Source organism: Cricetulus griseus, assembly GCF_003668045.3.
Source record: "Cricetulus griseus strain 17A/GY chromosome 1 unlocalized genomic scaffold, alternate assembly CriGri-PICRH-1.0 chr1_0, whole genome shotgun sequence".
NCBI classification, from domain to species: domain Eukaryota; kingdom Metazoa; phylum Chordata; class Mammalia; order Rodentia; family Cricetidae; genus Cricetulus; species Cricetulus griseus.
In genome coordinates this window covers 269,553,791-269,566,868 of record NW_023276806.1, presented here as the reverse complement: position 1 = coordinate 269,566,868, position 13,078 = coordinate 269,553,791, and positions in this window count along the sequence as shown.

Genomic DNA, 13,078 nt, shown 5'->3' with positions numbered 1-13,078 from the left:
ATTTATCCACAGACCAGGAAATAACTCATTTTTACAAAGCTAGCACATTATATAGCTAGCATTTGAAGCCAAGTTCCCTAAATTAAGCATCTAATGTGGGGCTGGAGAGATAGCTCATCAGCTAAGAGCATTCTTGCAGAGGACCGTAGTTCATTTCCCAGCACCCATACTCACACTGCCTGTAACTCCAGATTCAGGGGATGCTACACCCTCTTTCTGGCATTTGCAGGCACCTGCACACACAGCTTCATCCACATCCACGCCACCGCCCCCCACCACACAGCTACTCGTACCTGCACCATCACCCACTCATCCCCCCCACACACACAGAGTGGGGACAGTGATAAGAGACAAGAGACCAAAAGAGAGCGAGCCCATTATTATTCTATCATATGCCTGGTGCCTAGGTCCTCCCCTAGCACCCTAACCATTGGGCATGCAATATGTGGTCCCTGTGTTCACAGGTCTTGAAGCTTCCTCCTTTCTTGGTAGTTTGTAATCTGAAGAAAAACCTTTGAGACATCTTCCCTAAGCAAAATGGTGGTGGGAAAATCTAGAAAGCATGCTGCTATGGAATGAAATATAGCAAAGAGGATACTGTTAAAGTATGGGGAACTGTTAAACAAGGAGTATGAATTATGCAATGCTATGAAGTATGAATTATGGAACTGATGCCCTGTCAAAATAAAGCCCGCTTTTTAGGACCTAAAACACATAGGCAATTTTATTCCTAGTTTAAGTGAAAATTATCCATGTTCTTAGATGCAGAAAGGTAAAGAGTATTTTGCCATAGGTAAAAGAGAATTGAATTTGAAAATAAATATACATAGACTTTTTTCTAGCTCAGAAATGAAACAAGTGGAACACATTAAAATGTGATTAACCCACACCCCAGGAGTACATTCTGAGATGAATGACTTTTACCGTATACTCCAAAGCAGACCTAGAATGTTGAACTGGAGCCCTTTATATTTTTTTAAACCTTTATTGGTATATTTATTCTGACTAAAAAGGCAAAAGAATCTCCTCTGGCACCCTCATTGGTGCTGACCTGGTTTCCTAGGTTATACTAAGCAATGCATTTTACCCGGCATAATACACTAAAAATTAATTTAAGATGTTATTTCTTTAGAATGTTATTATTGTTGTGTTCTTCAGCCCCTGCTTTCTAATCTAATTCTGCCCTAAAACTAATTTTCCTATTATTTTAATCTTTGTTGAAAACTAATGCTTTATGTCCTAATTGTAAGTCCCAATGAGTTTTTAAAACTAGACAGAGCCATGTAGCCAACAACCAGATTACAAAATACAGCAATTGTCTGGTGGTGCAAACCATAGTGCCAGTGCCCAGGAATTAAGGTAATCATGAGTTTGAGGTCTGTCTGGGCTACCTAGCAAGTTTCATATCAGCCTTGTCTATAAAGCAAAAACAAGTTTGAGACAGTACACAGTTTTTGTGGTGCTGGGAATCAAATTCAAGGCTTTGGGGCATGCTAGCCAAGCAATCTCAGCTTAGGTACATTCTGAGCCCTTCATAGTCATGTATATGATATCTTTTACCTGTGTGTGTGGGGGCGCAGTCTCATGCTTGCACGTGTGCAGTCATGACACATCATTCATGTGAAAGACAGAGGATGATTTATGGGAATCAATAGTCTCTTTCCACACCATGGGTTCAAACCTTTGCTCACTAAGCCATCTTGCTGGCTCCTAAGACATCTCAGTCTGGGATCATCAAGTCAATATTTTGTGTCCTTTGAAATCTAGTTTCACTTTTCCCATTTAGAACTGAAATCCCTTTGTAATTAAATTTTGAGCAGTGGTATTTGGAAATTGTATTTTTTAAAAAATATAATCACACCATTTCTCCTTGGAAACGGTATTTTTAAAAACATTTTATGGTCAATTTTTAAATTACGGTCATTTTTTAAAAATGTGGTCAATTTACCTAGCAATTTTTGTTGTCAATATGATTCTTTCCTCTAATACATTATAGGCTTCTGCACAAACGAGGTGACTCTTTCTGTGTATACTTTCAGATTCAGTGGTTAGTCTACTAATGATCTCTTTAAAATGGGTTTTGTTCTCATCGTGAATCTGCCAGCTTTCATTTTCCCCTTTAATTGCTTTGAATATTCTTGTTCCTTCTCATTTCCATATGAATTTTAGAATCAGATGTTACTTATCATGCTCTGCCCACAAATTCCTGGTGGGATTTTTATTTTATTAACATTGACTTTATAGATTAATTATTTGATTAACTTATAATTAGTGAAAAATAGATAATTTATAATTAATTTAAAGTATTCACATCTTCATCGACCAGAACTAGATGGTAAGACTCTGCTGCAAAACATACTACACACTTTGGATGCAGGATACAGACAAATCAAACCGAAAGCTTCGTCTCTGTTAGCTAACAAGCAGGGAAGTTAGAAGGGGCTTTGCAGGTTATTTGGGGAAGAAAGGTTTCAACACCCTTATTGTAGTAACTTGAATGAGTAATGCCCCCTGTAGTCCCAGACATTTGAATACATCCCCAGTTGATGGCGCTGTTTGATGGTGCTATTTGAGGAGGTTTAGGCGGTAGGGCCTTGCTGAAGAAAGTGAATGTCACTGGGGGTGGGTTTGGAGAATAAAATGTCAAACTGACTTCTAATTTGCTCCTTCTGCTTTATGCTTATGCTTCAAGATGTGAGCTCTCAGCTTTCTGCTCCTGCCACCAGGCCTGCCCCTGGCCATCCCTATTATCATGGACTCTGACCCTCTGGAACCATAAACCCAAATAAACTTTACACTCTCTAAGTCACCTTGGTCTTGATAGAATATCACAATAACAGAAAAGTAACGAATACACTTATCCAGCTCTGAACTTTGCATACTACAATACCAACCTGTCAAACAAGATGTGTTCAGATTGTTTGGGGCCAACCAGCCATTTTCTGATTGGATTCCAGGCCTTCACCACTGGAAGGCATACGTTATTGGCATTGTAAACTGGTTCAAATGCCTCTGGTTGGAGAGGTCAGTAGTAGAGAGGAATGTACTTCCGATGGTATGCTAAATGGACATGCATCCAAACTGCCTTCTACGTATTTGCGTTTATACCTCTTGACTCGTGTTGTTTCTTGCCTTGGCCAGAGAAGCTTTCTTTTGTAGTGGGAGGCAGTTAATACAGAGATTTGAGGTATCAAGTTCTGAGAATAAGTGACTATCGAATGCTCAGCCCGAAATGAGACATCTGTATCCTGCCCTCCAGGGATCACAGAAGTGGGGATGGAGAGATTGTAAGAGCCACACAATGGATGGGGAGGGATGCTATAAAAAGTTGTCCTCTGGATATAAACACCCCACAGATGTGGCTACCTTGTGAGAACACTTGCAAGTTGAGGAGAAACAAGTTGGGAAAGAAGGGATCAGCAGGAATGGAAGGGTAAACAGAGGGAAATTTGGGGGGACTGTGGTCACAATGTGTCATGCGCATGCATGCAACTGTCAAAAAAATGTATTGAGATCTTTACAATTTTTAACTTTCCAAGACTTAAAATTTTACTTTTCATGCTGGGCATGGAGGCACACATCTTTAATCCCAGCACATGGGAGGCAGAGGCAGGCAGATCTCTGAGTTTGGGGCCAGCCTGGTCTACATGGTGAGTTCAGGCCCTCCAAGGTTACATAGTGAGACCCTCTCTCAAAAAAACAAACAAATTTGCATTTATTATTGCCAACATTATTATCTCAATCTTACATTCCTAGAACGACTTATCTGCCATTAGGTTAACTTGTCTAATATGTCCTTAAGGATTTTTGTCTCTATGTTTATGAGAGATTGATCTAACTATTTTTATTGAAGCTGCATTTGTCTCATAAAATGTGTAGGAGAAAAACCATTTTCTCTGCATTTTTTCTAATAAAACATCTTGTACAAGACTTAAGTTACTTCTTATATAAGTTTTTTTTATAATTTACCAGTAAACCCATGTGATCTTAGACTTTCTGTACTGGGTGGTTTTGTGTGTCAATTTGGCACATGCTACAGTCACCAGAGAGGAAGGAGTGTCAGTTGAAGAAACACCCTCTTGAGATCCAACTGTAAGGCACCGTCTCAATTAGTGACCATTGCCCAGCCTATGGTGGGTGGTGCCATTCCTGGCCTAGTGTTCCTGAGTTCTATAAGAAAGCACGCTAAGTAAGCCAGGGGAACAAGCCAGTAAATACCTCCCCTCCATGACTTCTCATCAGTTCCTGCTTCCAGGACCCTGCCCTGTTTGAGTTCTTGTCCTGACTTCCTTCAGTGATGAATAGCAATGCTGAAGTGTAAACCAAATAAACCCTTTCTTCCCCAACTTGCTTCATGGTCATGGTGTTCCTTTTGTCACAGCAATAGAAACCCTGACTAAGACACCTTCCTTCAGAGAACTCCAGGTGAAAGGTCAGTACTTTTAATACATACTAAAGTATTTTCTTTCTCTTTCTCGTCATTTGATAACTTGTATTTTTCTAGGGATTTTTCCATTTCACCCCATGAGGCAAATTAATTCATGCTAAAATTTTCATTTCTTCTTACCATTCTTAGTTTTCTTGGATGTTTTATGGCTGTTTATTTGTGTGTGCTTGTGTGTTTCTGTGTGACATGCATGAGAATGCATGAAATAGTAACTACCACACTGAGAATTTGGGGACAAAACGAAGGGGGAAACTGAATAGAAGCTGAGAAGGAGGTTACTGGTGAACTCAAGTACTGTTTTGAGACCATTAATGGAGCCTGGGTGGTGGTGGCTGATGATACGGAATGAAAAATTAAAGTGGAGAAAATGTTATTGGAAGCTGGTGGGCGGGGGGGGGGGGGATGGGCTCGGAGGAGAGGACATCTATTACAGAGTGGTCGGAAGCTTAACATATTGTTGCTTGGGGTAGCTTGAAAAACATAAAATACATCCATTGAACTGAACAAGATTTCCAAGGGAAGTTTAAACCAGGGAGTTGAATGTGCTTCTTGGCTTCTACTTGCTGTTCATGGTGAAACAGACAAGCACAGAGAGAAGCTACAAGAACTGAAAAGGACTCAAACCCAGGGTGTGCTAGTTTTGAAATCAAAAGCAGTTCTGAGTCCAAGATTTTACAGATGGCAAACAATGTTGAGGTTAAGAAATAACTTTCAGGCATCTATCAATCTAGGGCATGCATGGAAAACATGATCTAAAGATGAAGCAGATGGTAGAACAGTAAGACTCTTTATGAAAAATTGAGGAAAATTGAAAGCAATGCCTCGGGGGATTGTTCAGTGAGAGGAAAGGTTCTGCAAGAATTTGAAAACTATACCACACCAACCTCAGAAAATGCCTAAGGTTGAGAGGATCGCCCAAGAAAGACATCGATGATGAGTATAGCTTTAGTTCATAAACTCCAGTGAGACTCATACAAAAATTTTAAAAAGAATTACACTAAAATTGTACTCGGGCAGGAAGACAACAGAAAACGACAGGAGGTCTTTGATTTCAGAGAGTAATCCAAGATGGCATGGGCCCTAGGACCTAGAGAGTGGACTAAAGATGAAACAATGCCAACATGACACAGAGTAGACCAAAGAGGGAGGGACCAGGAATCCAGAGACTGGTTCAAAGATGTCACAGAAACAAATCCAGAGAGTAGACCAAAGACGGCATGGAATCAAGAGTCCAGAGAGCGGACAAAAGCTTTAGATAATCATTTGCAGGGAGCATTGGAGCTGAATCTTAATAAAGGATCTGGCACCATGTCCTACTGTGGATTTCAGAATTCTTATGTACCTGTTCCTCTTTTTCCTGGGAGGGCTTACAACAGTTATGATGTGCCTGTCTTGCTATTGCAAGTTGGATGTTTCGGAAGTCTAAAACTACCCCCATTGTCCCATAGGTATTCTGGGCCACAGAAATGACTCTAAAAGCAGTGTAACAGGGATCATGACCTCACATGCAGAAGACCCACCTGTCCCTGCATCCTATGATGTTTAAAAGGCCTGGGATGGGGCTGGAGAGATGGCTCATAGGATAAGAGCACTGCCTGCTCTTCCAGAGGTCCTGAGTTTAATTCCCAGCAACCACATGGTGGCTCACAAACGTTTGCAATAAGATCTGTGCCCTCTTTGACCTGCAGGCAGAACACTGTATACATAATAAATAAATAAATAAATAAATAAATAAATCTTTAAAAAAAAGCCTGGGATGGGCTGGGTTTTAAATTAAATTTTCAATTACAGAAGTATGATAGTATGACAGAATCTCTCCTTAGTCATAGAAGACAATGAGTAGGGAGTTGCTATTCTGGATATGACAAAAAAGTGAGAAATTGCTTATCTTTGGGTTTCCATTGCTGAGATAAAACACCATAACCAAAATAACATGGAGGAAAGGATTTGTTTCAGTTAACAACAGGTCACACTCCATCATGGAGGGAAATTAGGGCAGGAACTCAATGCAGGAACTGAGGCAAAGGTCATGGAGGAGTGCTTCTTACCAGCTTGTTCTCCATGGCTTGCTCAATTTTTTTCTTTTTCTTTTTTGGTTCTTCGTGGCAGGGTTTCTCTGTGTAGCTTTGGAGCCTATCCTGGCACTCGCTCTGGAGACCAGGCTGATCTCCAACTCACAGAGATCCGCCTGCCTCTGCCTCCCGAGTGCTGGGATTAAAGGCGTGTGCCACCAATGCCTGGCCACGCTCAATTTTCTTAAAACACACTGGACCACCTGCCCAAGGGGTACCACACACAATGGGCTGGGCCTCACCACACCAATCACTAACTAAGAAAATGCCCTACAGTTTTGCCTATGAAGGCCTCCCTCGGCAATCTATGGGGCCTCGGGTAGTAGGGTAGTAGGGTAGTAGATAGGTATTTATCCCTGGCGTATGAATGGACTTTGGGAGCCCATTCCACATGGAGGGATGCTCTTTCTGCCTGGACACATGGGGGAGGGCCTAGGCCCTGCCCCAGATGATAGGACAGACTTTGGAGATCCCCCATGGGGATCGCAGGGGGGGATGGAGTAGGGGATTGGTGGGGGGCGGGGAGGAGGAGAGGAATAGGGAGCTGGGATTGACATGTGAAGCAATCTTGTTTCTAATTTTAATAATTTTTTTTAAAAAAAGATTGCTTCTTCCCAGATGATGCTTGCTTGTGTCAAGCTGACATAAAACTAGCCACCACGTTGTTGTTTACAGATTGAACAGGTTGTGTGGGGCTGTGCTGTGAGAAGGAGTGATGGAGAGATGGATGATGAGATCCTTACCATTCTCCAGCTTCCAGTCTCCAGGCACTTTCCAGAAAAGAGAACCCTGAGTTAATCTTAACGCCGTATTAAGGAGACAAAATGTTGGAATTGGGGAAGGTTGGGGTTGGAGCCATTATAATATCAAGAACAAAGGTCCAGAGAGGAGCTGACAGAACGCAAGGAATTAACACTGACGCTGAGTATCATATGAGACTAGGTGAATGGATGGCCAAATTGTACAGAAAAAAATACGGGGAAATCTGGTTGCTAAAAATTTCAGAATCCTTGTAACTCATATAAGACTGGATGATATTTTTCACTTTAGATTTCCAGAATGGGGTTTAAAAAATTCATTCGAAAACTCGGGGAATTTACTACTAACATCAAAATTTTCAAGTCTTAGGAGTGAGATGAAGGCAGCCTCTAAGTGCAGATTACTGCAAGCTACTCTTTTGAACTGCTAGAGATCAAACTAGCCAAGCTGACTAGCAAACAATTTAAAAAGCAAGTTGGCTGAACAAATGGAAACAATTTTTTTAAAAACACAAGAAAACATATTGATTACTTTTTGTTGAGGTGATAAGATGGCATAACCCAAGGAAACTTATGGAAGAGTTTATTTGGCTTACAGGTCCAGATGGAGAGTCTGTATGCAAAGGAGGAATGCCCACAGGCAGCTGGAGCAAGAAATGGAGAGATCACATCTTCAACCACAGGGAGGAAGCAGTGAGAACAAACTGGAAGTGACACAAGGTTATAAACTCTCAAAGTCCGCCCTCAGTGATGTTCCATAACCTTCTTACAGGTTCCATAACCTCCCTAAGCATCGCCACCAAGTGGGGACCAAGGGTTCAAACACCTGAGCCAGTTGAGAACATTTTATTCAAACCACTAGAAAAAAAATCCAGATGTTTAAGAAATTAACCCCTATGGTATTCGGTATTCATTGCAAACTTACTAGACATAAGAATGTTGAGTGAAATGTGATAACTAAGAGAAATAGCAGAAATAGATGTGGAAATACAAGAGATGATAGGGTTGGTATATTAAAGACTTCAGAGCCTTAAGACTAAATGTCCAAGGACTTAATGAAGACATAATGGGGGGGAGAGAAGTTGTAAAATAAGCTAAATATAACCCTTAATGCCTGAAATGTGCAATACATGAAATGCAAACTCGATGAATAAGGTCATTCTACAATTAAACACAACAATAAAAAGAGATCACTGAACATAAAGACCTAGTTATATAAAACATACAGATATAAAGCCTGGGCAAGAATTAAGAAAGAACAAACTCTCAGTGACTTCAGAGACCTGTGAGATAAATAGCACCAATCATTATGTTGTTTGAGTACCAAAGGAAAGTGGAGACAAAGAAAGAAAAAATATAAAGTAAATGTCTACGCTTTTAAAATTCGGAAAAATGGATAAATGCACATATCTAGGTTATTTTTAATTTCTAGAGTGAATTCTGAATCAGACCCAATAAAGACAAACCCATGTAAGATAGGCACAGCACTGTACCATAAATGTACATTAGTTCACAGGCAAATTTGCCCACCAGTGTGTGTTCATGAGGCTTGGTAGGGTTCTTTAGAAGCATTTTCCCTACACAATAGACACAGGAGAAAGCTTTATCTGTAGTGTGTGCTGGAGGAGCAGGGTGGCTTGTCTCCTGTTTTGTTTCTTTGGATTGCAGCCTTTCTGTGTTAGAGGAACATTTGCAGAAGCATCCCAAGCTCTGTCACCTGCAAGTAGCAGCACACTCTCCCTCGGGGACCTTGCAGCCCAGCTCCTGCACAGGCTGGACTGTTACCTATCTGACAGAGCTCCCTTAGCAATTCTGTCTTTTATTGAGTGTGTCCACCCCCAGCCTTAAATGTTTTTTACATTCTCTTTATGAGATGAGTCACAGTCTCTTTGCTGCTTTAAAAACTCTCTTCATCTTTTGACAGATTAACATTGATGGATTGGGCATGGAATCTTTAAATGTATCCTGCTTGGGTTTTGTTGAGCTTCACACTTTGTTGCTTAATGTTTTTCATCAACTTTGAGACATTTTTGCTCGTATTTTTATCTTCGGGTCTGCCCAAACAGATGTACTTCATTGCTTTCATGGCTCACCAATTCTTTAATTTTTTTCTAAAGATTAGTTTGCTTTTTAATTGTGTATGTGATGGGTTATGTGCCTGTTTGCATGTGTGTGCAATGCCCACAGAGGCCAGAAAAGAGCACCAGATCCTCTGGAGTTGGAGTTACAGGTAGTTATGGACTGCCCTGTTTAGATGCTGAGAACTCAACTTGGGTTCTCTGTAAGTGCAACGTGTGCTCTTAACCACTGAGCCAGCCCCTCCAGCCCCTAACCAATGCCTTGCAAACTGCTATAATTGCAGGGAATTTGATCTTTGCTCTTTGCTCTCTGATGCATTGAAAACTTTGTCTTGACAAAATCTGACTTGGTTAACACTCTTGATTAGTTTCTTCAACTGTCCTCAATATGTAAGTTACGTTCATTGGTTCTACTGTGCACCCAGTTTCCCCACTTCTTTGTCTCCTTTGACCACACTAAATTTCATCTGTTTGTGCTACACAATGCTATCCAGACTAAGGACTGCATTTTCAACATCCTCTCATCCAAGGGTGGCTCTCTGGTTCCCATCCAAATGGAAATGAAAATTGCATGAACAACTTCCTGATTTCCTCTCTGAAGGGGTCTTCGATCTTCTCCTTTCCCATATTCTCACTGTTCAGAGTATATATTTGTATATGAGCCATCCTCAGCTGGGTGCTGCCTGGGTGAAGGCAGGTAACTCCTTCAAAAAGGAGGAATACGGGCTGACAAACCAAAACAGGAACCGCTACATTTAAGTATAGCTTGGCACATTAGCAGCCTTTACCTACTGTTTTGTAACTTGTTGCTATGGGAACAAAAGCAAGCCCATTCGCTTACATGTTGTCTATCTCTGCTTTCACACTGCTGTGACAGAGGCAAGTCCCTGAAAATGACCTCTTATGTCTCCCTATGAAGTCTCCTGTGGCTGCCATAACAGATTGCCACAGACTGGGTGGCTAAAGTCACAGAAATGGATTTTTTTTCTTTTCGTTCTGGAAGCCAAAGTTAAGGTATCCCCAGGGCTCCAGGGCATTCTGTGCTCTCTTTTGGTCCCCACAGACACCCAGACACATGTCCACACACACACATACTCTTCACCTAAATCTTGAAAACATCTTTCTATGTGGAGTAAGGTAAAGATTCACCCTCATTAACTTGTCAAGATGAAAGAGCTGTGGAGTGTTATTCTTCACCATAGTACCATGGTGTGCTTATTACCATCAGACAGTGTCAGTCAACCACCATTTACTTCTTGTTTGTCTTCCTTCAAGAAATACTAATCAGTCTTCAAATTACTCCTTCCTGGTGAATAAGAGCAACACAGAGCTTCTCCGAATACTTCCTGGGTGTTGCTATCCATCTTATCTGTGGAGTAGACTGGATGCAGAGGAAGTGACTAACACGGCTAAGTGGCATGCATGATCATATAAGCAAGACAAGCAGAAGCCTGAGTTGGTAACTAGTAAGACAGCAAAAATTCTTTCCTTCTATTTCAGCAGTTCTCAACCCTTTGGGTTCGAATGACCTTTCCACAGGGTCGCATATCAGATGTCCTGCATATAAGATATTTATATTATGATTCACAACAGTAGAAAAATTACAGTTATGAACTAGCAAAGAAAATAATTGTATGGTTGGGGGGGTCACTGCAACACACACACACACACACACACACACACACACAAAACTGTATTAAAAGGTTGCAGCATTAGGAAGGTTGAGAACCACTGCTTTATTTGAAAACCACACTCAGATATCAAATAATTCGTTTTTTTAGTATTTATTACATTTATTTATTTATTTATTTGTGTGTGGCAGTGGGTATACATGCCACAGCATGCATGGAGCAGTTAAAAGATAACTTGTAGAGATTGGTTCTCAATTTGTACCAGTGGTTCTCAGCGATTGAACTTAGGGTGTCAGGGTTAGTGGCAAGAGCCTTTGCAGAATGGACCATCTCATTGGCCTGATTTTCTGCTTATATACTTCCTGTATTCCCCTTGTTTACTCTAAATCAGACCAGTCTCAAAACAACAAGAACAAACAAAAATTGTCAAGACAAGGAAATTCAGTATAAATGGATGGGGGAGACCCTAGACTAACAGAAAGCCACACACTCATTTTTCCTCTCTTTTTTTCATTGCTGAGTATTGAATCGAGGATCTCACCTATGCTAGGCTGTACTAGGCTAAGGTCTACCCCTGAGATACCACTCCTAACTGAGTATATAAACTTTCACCCTGAGTTAAGGTTCAATAGCAAAGACTAATAGTCCAGACTCTTGGTTCTAGAGATTTCAGAACTGATAGAAACAAAGCATACGTAAATAAAACAGATAATAGATGCTGTGGCAAACCAGCATTTGGAACATTACTCTGGTCTGTGGAACTGGATTTTTACTTTTATTAGATTTGAATTATTTCCATGTAAGTAAAATTGATATACAAATGTCACATGACTTATAATGTTGGCCAATGCAGTCACTACATCACATTGGACTTTACCCTGATGAAAAGAGAAATCTCTAGAAATCTACCCTCAGATTTTATCTTTTCCATGTGTATCCCCCTCAGAGTACTGAGAACTTTACCTACATGCCCAGGATTGCCATATAAGCTAGGGATGCTTCCATGTGCAGACCCAAGAGACAGAAGAACATTCCCTACCCCACCCTTCCCCACACTACCCCACCTTACCCCACACTTTCCCACCCCCATTGGCCTTGAGTAAATACAGATGGGTCTAGAAGTCACTATTCCTAGAATGTAGAGGATACCTAGCTTGGATTGGGAATCCACCATGAGACATGCCTTTGGGAGAGGGCGTTCCCAGGGAGGGTTAGCTGAGGAGCAAAGACCTTGTATGTAGGTAACACCATCCCATAGTCTGGGATCTTGGACTCAATAAAAACAGAGAAAAAGAAGAAAGCAAGCTGAGCATCAGCATTCATCTCTCTGGGTTTCCCAACTGTGGGCACATGCTTAGTGATGGGCCACCTCCTGCTGTCATGACTTCCTGCCCATGATGGGCTGGCTGCATGCCCTCAAATTATGAGCCAAACTATTTCCTTACTTCTGGAAGTTCCTTATGTCCAGCATTTTGTTACAGTAATGAAAAAAGCGAACTGATACAAATAACAAAAACCCTCTGACTTTTCCTCCATGTCTACAAGTGAACTTGAGATAAAACCTGTTACAACAGGAATTCTTAAGCCCCTAAATTTGGTTAGTATTTGAATTTGAAACCCAAGTTCATCAACATGCATGATAGGAACTTTGTTCCCCAAACACTTTTATAATATGGAAATAATTTATACAAGTGACACTTTTATTAACCTCTTGGACCACACTTTAGAGAAATCTCTAGAAATCTACCCTCAGATTTTATCTTTTCCATGTGTATCCCCCTCAGAGTACTGAGAACTTTACCTACATGCCCAGGATTGCCAAACTTTAGAAATTCTGTATTAAAAAACAGCTGAAGAATTTTTAGTAAACTGGGAAAAATGTCATAGTAAAATATTGAATACTTCAACCATGAATACTACATGATAACTTTCCCAAATCAATTCCATTTCCTTAATTACAAAATTAATCATTTGATATTATTAAGCAAATATGAGGCAAGATTAAAATGATGATGTTCATTTCCTTATACGTTAATTTAAAAATATTTATTGAAAACAGTATAATACTGTTCTGGGGGAATGCAAGATTGCA